Raw genomic sequence first — 14,632 nt, 5'->3', positions numbered from 1 at the left:
ATGGGTGTGTAAGGCCTTTTTGACTTTCGTGGTTGCTTGGTGTAAGAAAGGCATGGGTGTGTAAGAACTCTTTTTGACTTTAGGGTTGCTTGGGGATGGGTGAGAGGTGATGGTGTACTTGACATGTACTTGACATAATAGGATTGATTGATGTGACATATTATAGAGATTCTCTTGAAATTTGCACGCGCATCGTTTTCCTCGCACCGAATGCTGGCCCACATCTCCTGGCTAGAGTATCGGATTAGCGCGCGAGACGCGGCATTGGAACCGCGGGGACGGCGCGGTCGCAAGGGTATAAGTCTCGGGTTGACGGCGTGTGACTTAAGGTCGCGCGTAAATACCGGTTAAGGGTCGAAGATTGCCGCAATTTGACCAGAAAGACCGCGGAAGTCTAAGGAATGGTACGGTCTAGGATGCAGGTCTTACACATCACCTCGCAATAACACTCCCTCGAGTGACTTTGTCTAACGATCGTGCATGACCAATGTACCCTCATTGCGACCTCAACTGCTGAGTCAACAAATCCTAGCTAATGCGATGCATGAATAATGTTAGCCGAGTAGTTAGTTAATTCCGTTTATCCAGCAGATTAGAAAAAATGTACATCCCACGGTATCAATGCCCTCAACTATTTACAAGACCAAGGCCCCTCAACGTGTGAGGTCAGGGCCCCGCGATCCTTCATCCCTTCGGATTTCCTATCCCCGATTTCAAGCACATGGGGAGTACTGGGAAGTGGGATCGCTCGCGATCCCTACGGGAGGCTCGTCGCCCCAGCATAGGCCGACAGCTTGGACATAGTATCCCATTCTACCATGACCGGCTCTCAAGACAGTGGATCGGTTTTAAATGGTTATCAATGGGCTTCAGTGGGCGAGGGGTGTTCCAGGTTCCATAGAGGCGTGAGTAGACATGGTTAACAAACATAGTTGGTTAGTAAGTGGACTAAACTGTACAAATTCAGGCGAGTATGTGACAAACGACATAGGGTACAAGCAACCCATGTAGTCCAACTACTGTCGCCCACTCGCATCCGCCCAAATCCACTGGTCTAGCCACAGGATGGTCCTACCAACGGGACCACCTTCTCCCACCTCAGTTCCTTGATTAACCTAGGAATTTGATGTTATTCAATAACACTCCAACAATTCAGGGTTCATCTTCTAACACAAGTGAAGTCTTGTACACAATACCTCAAGCATAAAAATTCATAGTTCTCTATAAATGCAACAATCCTTAATAATATGAAATTAATGAGTATGTGTGTTGTGTTGGGTTACTAAAGGGATCAAAAACTATATAACACTCATAACACAAATACAACAAGGATTAATGCAATCATACATGTCAAAAGGGTGGTTATTCAAGAATCATGTATAAGATGAACAAGCACAAAATACAATAAGGATTTATGCAATCATGTGTACCACAAGGAAGGTTATATAAGAATCATGTATAAGATGAACATGCTACACCAAATTCAAGCCCAATCATGTTGAGGAACAAACAAACACTGCTTAATCATTTCATGTGATTTGGGAGGACCTATCACGAATGCTCTTAGCTAGGTTCTCTCTAGATTACTCAAGCACATCACTCTAACATTCATAATCATTAAACCCATCCTAAAATTGGTACAAGGCCACCTAAGAATAATAGTTTGCACCTTAAGAGGAGACTTTCATTCTTTGATATCTTAGAATTTGGGGATTTGGGTAAAACCACCAATTCCTAAATCAAAATCAAGAAAAACAACATTAATGACTAGAAATCGACACTAGGTTGCTTAATTGAAGGGAAAATATATCATTCTTACCTCTGATTCTTGGCATGGGTGGATTTGGTGGAGGTTTTGTAGTACCCACCGGTTTGGTTGAGGAAATACCAACCCCACAAGCATCAAGATTCTCTTCACTCACACAAACACTTTCTCCCTTATCTTCCTCATCATTTTCTCTCCATCTCTCTTTCTCTTTCTCTTCTCCTTCACCCAAGGTAGGTCATGACATTCGTATGGGAGAAGGGGGTGCCTAAATGAGGCTCTTTTACAATGCCAGATTTGGTGTAAATGGCCCCAATGGCTAGGTTTTTACTATACTATCCTTATGTGAGGGTCTTTCTAACCTCTAAGGCCCACTATGAGGCGTACATATTGATATACATTGTAGAATAGCTAGCCCTAATGATGATCTGCGTATGGACATGATTGGCCCGCCATTTGAATGCGTCAATTGATAGATATAATTAGAAGTTTATTTAACGATTACTGATGGTCGATCAGGGCCACGGCTATACAGATATGAGCAGAGAAATATCATTACTCCACGTGTGAAGTTTGGTCAAAAATCGATGGTCCAAAATCCTCAACTTTGCATAAGAGTGGACGACCCAATTCACTTAAGTTTCAGCTTCTTCCTTTAGGGTATTTGTACTTCTCATGCACTCATCCTTTGGCTCAAGTTGAGCGGTTCTGGACACTACCCAGGTCCAACTCCCGCGATGGACGTCGAGCTCAGTAAGACAGATATTATTCTATAGTTTTGGAATTAGTGGCCCTTTAACGAGCGGTCTAGAGCTTGTTCAAAAAATCGGGATATTTTTGTAATGAATTAGGTATTGAGATTTCTCGTGGGCAATGATTAGGATTTGGATTAACTATGTTCATAAGGTGGCCTATTTATAACTAATGAAAGTGAAAATTTAGTCATGATTACTCTAAATCGTCGGTTTTAGGATAAAAGAGTAACAGGATTGATTTGATCCATTAGTCAAGATCTGGGCCTTATCTAACTCGGCTTTGAGTAGATCTTTTAATTTAGTTACGATTGTCTTGATTAATCAATATTAGGTCGGTTAGATTTAGGCTCTGTGTGAGTAAATCATGTGACTAAATTCGGTGTTTAAGTGATTGAGTGGATTTGTTGGATTCCTACGGTTGATTAATCGGACTTGTACGGTTCTTTACTGGTACCACCCATGTGTAAACTAACACTGAGTGCTAATGGTCAGTAAGTGATAATATAAGTTAATTACAAAAAAAATTTAAGAATTTTTTTGGAAATCCAAAACAGTGAAAATCCAGGATATTACAATCTACCCCCTTAAAAACAATTTCGTCCCCGAAATTACCTAAGGGTAATGAGTAAAGATTTTATTATTTCATTTGCCTAAGTTTTATTGATTTCAAGTTTATATGGGTGGTAGGGTGTATACTATCTATGCTAGTATGGCTCATTTTAGTCTACCCCCTTAAAACTTTTTCATCCTGATGGTTTACTACAATTTATTTATTTATCTATTTATTTTTAAAGATTTGGATTCATGACGACGATTTTTCTCTATCTAGAGTAAAAATATTTATTTTCAATGTTCAACCAATACGGAGAGACAGTTGTAGTGGGCTTGAACCCGATACGTCGATCATCTACCTGACCAGAGTAGAAGGATCATTGTATCCCCTCTTCGTCCTGATGGATCCTAGTCTTCTGCTCGGTTAAAGTAGTGAGTCCGTTGGTAGTCACCCAGGATTGAGAATTGGGTTAAGCCATGAATACTTCGCAAGTGTATGGTCCCATGATTCTGTAGTCCGATCAACCTAAATGTTTAGGAAATATCACACATCATTAAAAAGTTAAAATCTCCTATTTATAAAGTTGTCATTCGGGTCTTGTACAAAGAGAGTTCTCGTCTTAATTCATGTCCAAATTAGCGATTAATAAATCTTTCACTATGCCTATGTTCAGACAATTATCCTAAAAAAGTTTCCAATGAACTAAGATTGTATCTTTATGTTATCGTCTCGATCCTATGGCTAGTGGGTTATGAGCAAACTGTGCTTGGGTTTCGTTAATTTCGAGAGAGAATAAAGAACCGAAAGTTCTAGGATATTTTAGAGGTTTGAAGGGATGGTGACCCTAGCAAGGCAGCGGGAATGGAAAAATAAAGAACATCATTTCCTCAATGTGGTATGAATCTTGATTCCATAAGAAAATAAGAGAACTTACAATATTTTAGTGAAGTCTGCATCGAATATGAACTTAGAAAGTATTAACCAATCAAACTCAACCCTAATCAAGAGTCGTAGTTCAACCGTATTAGAAACTATTTGAAGTAGAAAAATATATTAGAAATAATCTAATTTAATCATACAAGATGGTTTCTATCATGGTTAGAAGTAATTTCTAAAAAGAAACAAAATACCAAAACTCTAATATGAAAAAATACACTTGGTTCATTAGCAACTTGAGGTTGCAGAAATTTTTGGTTTCAACCCATCTATTGTTCATAACATCTTCGTCACATTTAGTTACTAAATTATTTTTATAATTTTTTTTGATAATCCATAATTAATTTAACATTTATCTCATAAAATTTCAGTTCATTTTAAGCTCCAGAAAAATTATAAAAAATTTTGGAAGTAACGGTTGTCCAAAACCAATGAATTTTGTATGATTTCAAAATGTCTCTATTTCTTGTAACGTTTCTTATATATTTAGTAATAAAAATATTTTTTTTAAAATTTTATAATAGTTTATAATTAAGTTTAAACTCACTCCACAAACTTTTATTTCATTTTAGAGTTGTAGAAAAAAATATTAAAATTCTAGAAGTGACATTTGCTTGAAACTAACGATTTTTTTTTGTATGATTACAAAATGTCTTTATTTCTTATATGGTTTCTTATACTTTTGGCAACTGAATTATTTTTAACATTTTTACAATATTTCATAATTAAGTTTAAATTCATCTCATAAAATTTCATATCATTTGGAATTGTAAATAAATTATTAAAATTCTAGGAGCAACAGTTGTCTAAAATTAATAATTTTTGGATAGTTGGCAAAACATCTTAAGTTTAACTATATTATAATTTTTATTTTTACTTTTATTATTTTTATATAAAACTAGACTCATCAAGATTCAATCTAAATTTTGAGTCATCTAAATCGGAGTTATAATGAAGAAGATATGAATTTTTTAAATCAACCTAAAATTACAGAAAATTTCGGCAGGGGCAACGCCGAAAACTGGCTCCCCAGGCGGGGGCCAGGCGAGCGGGGTGAGGGCCCCACCGAAATCTGGCTGCCCGGGTGGGGGCACCTTGCGACGTGCATATCTCGCAAGCCATAATGAGCTATTCGACGTGACATATATGAATTTGGGGTAAGAGAAGCTACTCTATTCAAATAACATGGTTATTTCGCAAGACTCCATCAGGTTAATGGTCAAAAGTCCATTTTACTTATATTTTTACTATTTATAATAAATTTTTGTCTAATTATAGTTCTTCATCCTTAAGCTTTAGGATTTGTGTCTAAAATGAAGGTACATAGAAAAATTAGAAAAATAAAATGGTGGAATGTGAGATTTTTGAAGAAGATGGATTGGGAGGAGAGATTCTATAGGTTAATGGGCCTGGGAGGAAATGAGATTTGAAATATTAGCTTAGAGAGGGGACTTCTCGTGGAAAAAGAATGGATTTGGAAGAGAGAGTTGGCGGTTCGTTGATGGTGACCCTGAGTTGGTTGTACTTCTAGGTCTGTTTGTTGGGTAGTACTACCCGCATTGCAGGGGTCAGTTGTCCCTTGATGACCTTGTTGTTCATTGGGAGTGGGAGGATCCCTCTCGATTAGGCCACCATGGGATATGCAGTCAAAGTGGCCCTCTCCCCGGTTTCCTCTGCTTTCTCAGTTTCCTCCTCATTTTCATCATCATCATCTTCATTGTCCCCCTTCTTTTCTTCATCTTGAATCCCAAAAGGGCCACTGTTCACTTGATGGTCTAGGTAGGTCAGAAGTCTCTCAAGCTCAAGGTGAAGACGACTCGGCCCGTTAAAACAGAAATGGGAGTATGTCCTACCTCGGATCAGATTATCGGAAGTGCAATGCACGTGTCTGGGGCAACGCGTGCTACTTAACCTACTTGACTCCTTGACATTAGGTCGCATTGCATCCAATCTTCGAATTCCTAACTATAAGTGATTTAGATCATTGCTTATGACCTAAGTCCTTTCTATACCTGAACCCTAGGCTAAGACTTCAGTACTCAGATTAGCTGGATGGCTTGGATGGCAGAGCACCATGTTGGGGGCGCACACGTCTGCACCATGACCCACTTGATATAAGAATTCTACCATATAGCGGGTGCACTCGGTATAGTTCTTTAATCGCATATATAGATTGTAGGTGCCAATGCAGTGAAGTAACCGGTATTCGGGGGTCAAGGCTGTCGCATACAGGCCGACATCTCGCGTCCAAGATGTAGCGCAGCCGCACAAGAAGTGAGTCCATTCATTGCAGCTCCGACCCGATTCCAAATTTCTTTCATCAATTTGCACCTTTCCCAATGGTACTCCAAGGATTTAAGAAAACTCCTCAACTCCAAAGTGGATGTTCTTGCCATGTACTATAACATCAAACCCAGGGGCTCGAACTGAGGGTTCTTAATCCTAGAGTAGAACACCCTAGCTTGCCCCTCATCGGCCTAAGCACCTCCATAGAACATGGGACCCCATCCCCTTTCCATGAGTCGATTGAGGAGAGAGTAATTACCTAACAGATGTTACGCCACAGAGGCCTCAAAGGTGACCTGGTGCACGCGGAAATTTCTCCAATCTTCAACGGGCATCTCGTCGGCTCATGTTGCAAGCTGCCTTTGGGAATCATTTCTTTTCTTGGATCGAACTTTCGAGTTTGATTTTCCCTTTGGATCGGCGTCACGCTTGCTTTGCCGCTCTTGGCTAGGCCCTTGGCATGGATCGGCCGCCTTCTTGCTCCGTCTTTCTTGGCTTAGTCCCGTCTCCTCGGGAACCGGTCTTTCTTTCCCATGAGAGAGAGAGAGAGGACCACTGGGATGGACAAGAATGAGACAATGGTTGCAAGGAAGGCCATTGTCCTTGGCTAAAGGTGGATTGGGTGTGAGGATTTTTGGAGGAGAAGAAATTTAGGAATAGGTTTAAGAGTGAGTCTTAAGAATGGGTTTTAATGATGGTTCTTGGAATGGTTTTGAGAATGGGTTTTGAGAACGGGGTTTGATGTTGGGTTTTAGGAATGGAGTTTGAGAATGGATTTGAAAATGGGTTTTGAGAATGATGGAGAGAGATGGATAAAAGTGAAGAAAAGGGACTTGTTGGACGAGGGAGTCCTTGAGAATGGTCTGGAAGAGGTGGAGTGTTGAAGATGGATGTTGTTGGGTGGGTCTCGAGGGTTGGAGAGGAAGATGAGTTATTTCTAGAGGTTGGAAAGGGATGGAGTATATTGAAGGGGGAGATATGAAGTGCTAGGGCCTTTAAAAAGCCATAAAAGTGGGCCCCACACATGTGCACATCATCCATAAGGGCCACCAACCATCGGCCCCGGCGGGGGCCACGGGGACGCCCTCAGGCGGGGGCCACGTTGACCAGATGGGGGCCACGCCACCCTCTGGTAGTCCGGGCAGGGGCCACAGGCTCCACTGCCAGTCTAAGCGGGGGCCATGCCGCCTGGGCAGTTCACACATAGTTTGGCCTCCTGGGGCGTGCATAATGCCCCCCGGGATGTGCTATATATGATTTTGGGGTAGGAAAGTCCATTCTACCCGATGAACCTACTCGTTTCACAAAATCTCTCCTAGTTAATGGTCAAAACTTCAATTTTCTCATGTTTTCACTATTTATAGTAAGTTTTTGCCTAAACATAACTCTTCATCTTTGGATGGTTAAGAGTATCCAGTTAAGCACGGCATGGGCTCACTTGGTCTAAGATAATGGTCTCGGTCGCCCTATCGTCCATTTGCAGGTTCGTTCCTATCAATGGGCTGAGACACGATAAGACTTTTGGGTCTGTTCCCGACATCACCGCTCTCTCTCGCTCCTCAACCCTAACCCTTCGGAAGTCATGCCTTCCAGCTAAGATTGTTGATTCAGGTGCCTAGGGTGGTTCCTATCACTTCGGTATCTCTATTGCGTTCCTTCTCAAGTCAGTGGACGCGCTAGTGAGTTCATGGTCCAAGGCCCAATTGATTCCAAACTATTGCTCTAATACCAACTTGTAACGCCCTGAAATTTGGGGATCGTGCATACACTCGACTCCCAAGTTCCCGGGTGTCACTTATATTCAAATGTTAATATTTTTGAATTTAATCCAGTTTAGTAAGCAGTGGGGAATTGATTGGAACATGAATCAAAATCACAACTAGTCTACTGAAATGAAAATGACTAATGCATACAAGTCAACAAAATATACTAATGGGCCTTGCAAGGCATCGCCCGGCAAAAATACAAAAAACAATATGTCCAAAAGAATAGTCCGCCGAGTCCACTACTCAGCAATCCATAATCAGTCTGCTCCAGCTACGGCGACCCGCCCATCAGCTAGAAGTAAGACAGCTCATCCTCCTCATCAATGCTCCGCCACACTGATAGTCAAGCTCAGCATCACCTGTAACTACTGAAGAGTCTAGTTGGTGTTTTAAAAAACCGTCCCAAAATGAGAGTGAGTAGCTAACTCAATGGATGATATTAGCCTCAAGTTACAACAAGTATTAATTCTATGAAGAATTTAATGAAAAACATATATTCACAAATTCCTAACTAATCTTGTTAATGTATATGCATGAGTGATGATATGATGTATGACCTCGCAACAACACTCCCTTGAGTGACTTCGTCTAAAGATTGCGCATGACCAATGCTCCCTCATTGCAACCTCAACTACCGAGTCGCCAAATCCTAGCTAATGCGATGCATGAATAATGTTAGCCGAGTATTTAGTTAATTCGGTTCATCCAGCAAATTGAGAAAACTAGTACATCCCACGGTATCAATGCCCTCAACTATTTGTGAGGCCAAGGCCCCTCAACGTGCGAGGCCAGGGCCCAATGATCCTTGATCCCATCGGGTTCTCCATCCCTAATTTCAAGCATATGGGGAGTGCTGGAAAGTAGGATCGCTCGCGGTCACTATGGGGAGGCTCGTCACCCCAGCATAGGGCGACAGATCGGACACAGTGTCCCATTCCACCATGCTCGGCTCTCAAGACAGTGGATCGGTTTCAAACGGTTATCAATGGACTTCAGTGAGCGAGAGGTGTTTCAGGTTCCATACAAGCGTGAGTAGACATGGTTGGTCAGTAAGTGAACTAAACCGTGTGAATTCAGGTGAGTACATGACGGACGACATCAGATACAAGTAACCTATGTAGTCCAACTACTGTTGCCCACTCGCATCCGCCTAAATCCGCTGGTCTAGCCAAGGGATGGTCCTACCAACGGGACTACCTTCTCCCACCTCAGTTCCCTGACCAACCTAGGAATTTAATGGTATTCAATAACACTCCAACAATTCAGGGTTCATCTTCTAACACAAGTGAAGTCATGTACACAATACCTCAAGCATAAAAATTCATATTTCTCTATAAAAACAACCCTCAATGATATGAAATTAATGTGTATGTATATTGTGCTGGGTTACTAAAGGGATCAAAAACTATATAACACTCATAGCACAAATACAACAAGGATTAATGCAATCATGCATGTCACAAGGATGGTTATACAAGAATCATGTATAAGATGAACAAGCACAAAATACAATAAGGATTTATGCAATCATGCGTGCCACAAGGAAGGTTATACAAGAATCATGTATAAGATGAACATACTACGCCAAATTCAAGCCCAATCATGTTGAGGAACAAAAAAAACAACACTTAATCATTTCATGTGATTTGGGAGGACCTATCACGAATGCCCTTAGCTAGGTTCTCTCTAGATTACTCAAGCACATCACCCTAACATTCATAATCATTAAACCCATCCTAAAATTGGTGCAAGGCCACCTAAGAATAATAGTTCGCACCTTAAGAGGAGACTTCCATTCTTTGAGATCTTAGGATTTGGGGATTTGGGTAAAACCACCAATTCCTAAATCAAAATCAAGAAAAATAACATTAATGACTAGAAATCGACACTAGGTTGCTTAATTGAAGGGAAAATATTCCATTCTTACCTCCAATTCTTGGCATGGGTGGATTTGGTGGAGGTTTTGTAGTAACCACCAGTTTGGTTGAGGAAATACCAACCCCACAAGCATCAAGATTCCATTCACTCACACAAACACTCTCTCCCTTATCTTCCTCTTCATTTTCTCTCCATCTCTCTTTCTCTTTCTCTTCTCCTTCACCTAAGGTAGGGCATGAAATTCGTATGGGAGAAGGGGGTGCCCAAATGAGGCCCTTTTATAGTGTCAGATTTGGTGTAAATGGCCTCAATGGCTAGGTTTTTATTATACTAGCCCTATGGGAGGGTCTTTCTATCATTTAAGGCCCACTATAGGGCGTACATATTGATATATACCGTAGGATATTTAGCCCTAATGATGATCTACGTATGGACATGATTGGCCCGCCATTTGGATGCGCGGATCGACAGATATGATTAGAATTCTGTTCAACGATCACCGATGGCCGATCGAGGCTACGGCTATACGGATATGAGCAGGGAAATATCCTTACTCCACGTGTGAAGTTTGGTCATAAACCGACGGTCCAAAATCCCCAACTCTGCATTAGAATGGACGACTCAATTCACTTAAGTTTCAGCTTCTTCCTTTAGGGTATTTACACTTCTCATGTACTCGTCCTTTGGCTCAAGTTGAACGGTTCTGGACACTACCCAAGTCTAACTCCCTCGATGGACGTCGAGCCCAGTAAGATGGACATTATTCTATAGCTTTGGAACTAGTGGCCCACTAACAAGCGGTTTAGAGCTTGTTCGAAAAATCGGGGCATTTCTGGAATGAATTAGGTATTGAGATTTCTCGTGAACAATGATTAAGATTTGGATTAATTATATTCATAAGGTGGCCTATTTATAACTAGTGAAAGTGGAGATTTGGTCATGATTACTCTAAATCGTCGATTTTAGGCTAAAAGAGTGACAGGGTTGATTTGATCTATTAGTCAAGATTTGGGCCTTATCTAACTTGGCTTCGAATAGATCTTTTAATTTAATTACGATTGTCTTAATTAATCAATATTAGGTCGGTTAGATTTAGGCTCTGTGTGAGTAAATCATGCGGCTAAATTCGGTGTTTAAGTGATCGGGAGGATTTGTTGGATTCGTACGATTGATTAATCGGACTTGTGCAGTTCTTTACTGGTACCACCCATGTATAAACTAACACTGAGTGTTAATGGTCAGTAAATGATAATATAAATTAATTACATAAAAAAAAAAATTAAGAATTTTTTTGGAAATGCAAAACAGTGAAAATCCAAGATGTTACAATTTTCTAGATCATTTTATGGTAATAAGACCAAAATTGGAATATATCCCAATCTCAAATGGACCACATTATAGGACAATGTTAAATGGGCGTCTACCATTAAATTTTTTTAGGGGGCCATAAAAGTTTTGGATCAAGTTGATCTTTTTTTTTTTCCTTCATATGGGTCCGTATGACCTAATTAATAGATTGGATGTCAAATAAATAGTACAGTGGGCTTAGGATGATTTTAACCGTGAGCATCACTCTCCACACTTTTTTCTATGGTGGGGTCCACTAGAGCTTTTGATCTGCCTCATTCTTTGGATAATGCCATAATATGATCTCTTAAAATGGATGAACGGTGTGGATATAATACATACATCATGTTGGGACCCACAGAACTTGGTGACATGACTTCAGCTACTCAACCTCTCATTAGGTAATCCGCGTCCCACTTCGAGACGGAAGCAGATTGGCTGGTGTACCACACGCCAGCTATATAGCTGGTGTATTAATGTCAACAAGTTTTGTGGGTCCCATCATCAGGAATGAGGTATGTGTTGTATCCAAAAGGTCCATCCATTTAGCAAGCTCATCTTAAGGCTTGAGCCTAAAGATAAGACAGATATAAAGATCCAGTGGACCACACTGCAAAAAGCAATTGAGGATTGAATGTCCACCATTGAAACTCTTTTGGGGGCACAGAAGCTTCTGATCAATATGAAATTTGTTTTTCCTCTTCATCTATATTTTTGTGATCTGATTAATAGATTGGATGGAAAATCAAAGTTATGTTGGCCCTACGAATTTTTTAACGATGAAAATTATTGTCCTTGCTGCTATTTTTGGTGTGGTTCATTTGAGCTTTGGATATAATTCATTTTTTGTTTAATGGTCTAAATTGATCTCGAAAAATGAATGAAGGGTGTAGATATAATAAATAAATCATTGTGCTACCATGTAACTTTGTTCTCCTTTGAACCGCTCATGCAACTGGGAGCTCGAGGAGAGTCGGCACTTGTCTTCATGCGACATGTATCTACACCAACTATATAACTGGTGTGTAGTACACCAGCTAATCCGCTTCCCTCCTAGATGGAAGAGGATTGCTCAGCTTACTGAGTAAACTGTGTGAGGTCCACCATGATTTATGTATTTTATCTTCTCCATCCATCCATTTTCCCAAAAAAATTTATGGCTTGATCCCAAAAATGAAGTATATACAATGTTCAAATGGACAGTTGAATTGAACTTTTATTGTTGAAAATTTCTTAGGGGCCACGTAAGTCTCAGATCAAGCTTATATTTTTGTTTTTCGTTCATTTATGTGTGTATGATCTTATGAACAAGTTGGATGACAAATAAACATCACCATGGGGCCTAACAAGGTTTCAATGGTGGAAATCATTATCCCCACTTTTAACCAAGCATGATGGACTTGATCTTTGGATATGCTTCAATTTTGGGCTCAACCCTTTAAATTAGATGGAAAAACGAATGGACAGCATGGATGAAACACATACATCATGGTGGGGCCCACATAGCACCGACCACCCGCCATTGGCCGGTTGCGGGGGAGTAGCCAGTCTGTTTCCCAAACTCAAAACCCAGGGACGCGGATTTCCTGCTAAAGCCTTTCCCACAAAGATCAGCGGAAGAATTCTGTGTAGGGCCCATTGTGATCTTTGTGTAAAATCCAATCCATCCTTTTGTTTTTAAATATCATTTTAGGACATTATACCAAAAATGAGGAGGATCCAAAATTCAAGTGGGCCATATGAGATGAAACAGTGGGGAAAGGAATGCTTATCGTTGAAACCTTCCTAGGCTCCACCTTGGTGTTTATATTCCATCCAAACCGTTTATAAGGTCATTTTCACTGATATGAAATGAAAACACCACGAACATGAACTAATACAAAACTTTTGTAGCCATATGAATGTTTCAACGGTGGTCACTCAATCCCCACTGTTTCCTCTCATGTGGCTCATTTAATATTTGGCTCCTTCTCATTTTTTGTTGCATGTCCTAAAATGATTTTGAAAAACGGATGGACAGGTTAGATTTATCACAAACATTATAGTGGGTCCCACACAGAATCCTTGCACATGATTTTCCAACAACGAAAGGCTCGCACATGAATAACCTGCTGCCATATAAAATTTCCCAATTTGTTTAAAATTTTCACCATCCGATGAATAACGTGCCACCAGCACTTGACCTTATAGAAGGTATAATACGATCGAGCGTATAGTACCTTTTCCCTATATATATATATATATATATATATATATATATATATAGAGAGAGAGAGAGAGAGAGAGAGAGAGAGAGAGAGAGAGAGAGAGATGCTCACCTGCTCAATACTTGTGAGAACTTTTTCACTACTTATCACACATGATGTGGGCGCAAAATCTAAACCGGCCATGTGATGTAACACCCCATGAATCCTTGAGGCCCAAATTTCACTCTGATCCAAAACTTTGGTGGGCCATGGGTAAAGAAAGAGACAAATCAAGGAAGGAAATAGTTTCCTTTTTCCATGACCCACCGAAGTTTTGGATCAGAGTGAAAGTCAGGCCTAAGGATTTCATGGGGTGGACTGTTCAAATTTTAGACCTACATTACATGTGATCAGTTGTGAGAAAGTTCTCACGATAATTCGTGAGAACTAGTGTGCAGGTGAGCATTTCTAATATATATATATATATGATGGCCCAACGATCAGACCGTTGGTTGCAAGTCCCCTTATGGATGGGCCAAAGTGCACCCCCTTGTCTTTTAAACGGATGGTTGGAAAGACACCAAATCTAGAACAGGACCATGATATTGATTGAAAAAATGTCACCTCACCTCAAAATCCTGTACTTGTGTGATTGAATTATACAAATAATAAAAATTGAAATGTTCATGTCCCACCAAAACAGCAGAGCTGTGTAAAAGGTGGGCCTCACCATAAATGTCAACAGGATGATCCACGCATCAGGCCAGCTACATGATCAAAATCAACGGACAGCCAATTAATGTCTGACTCAATGTATTGGTATGGCCCACCTGATTATTTGATCTGTCCTATTTACACCTAAGGTAGTTTTCACGGTAATCCCATCTTTTGCACGGAGCTGATGTTATTCACAAGTGACAGGTTGGCAGGAAAGAAAATGTTGCACATGAGAACATTTCTTTTAATATATAAGATGGGTATGATGGACGACAGCCGAGTTTGTCATGTCATATTCACATCTGCCGACACTTAGCTATTTTTAAGGGTAGGTAAGTACAAGTTGTACGCTGGCGTGATGATCTGGACCGTCTATTCCACATGGCCCACGGCTACAAATCCATTCACCAATGCATGTTGAGGCTACTCGGTATGCAGTGCGT

This window comes from Magnolia sinica, chromosome 11, assembly GCF_029962835.1.
Source record: "Magnolia sinica isolate HGM2019 chromosome 11, MsV1, whole genome shotgun sequence".
Lineage (NCBI taxonomy): Eukaryota > Viridiplantae > Streptophyta > Magnoliopsida > Magnoliales > Magnoliaceae > Magnolia > Magnolia sinica.
Note: the sequence above shows the minus strand (reverse complement) of the source record.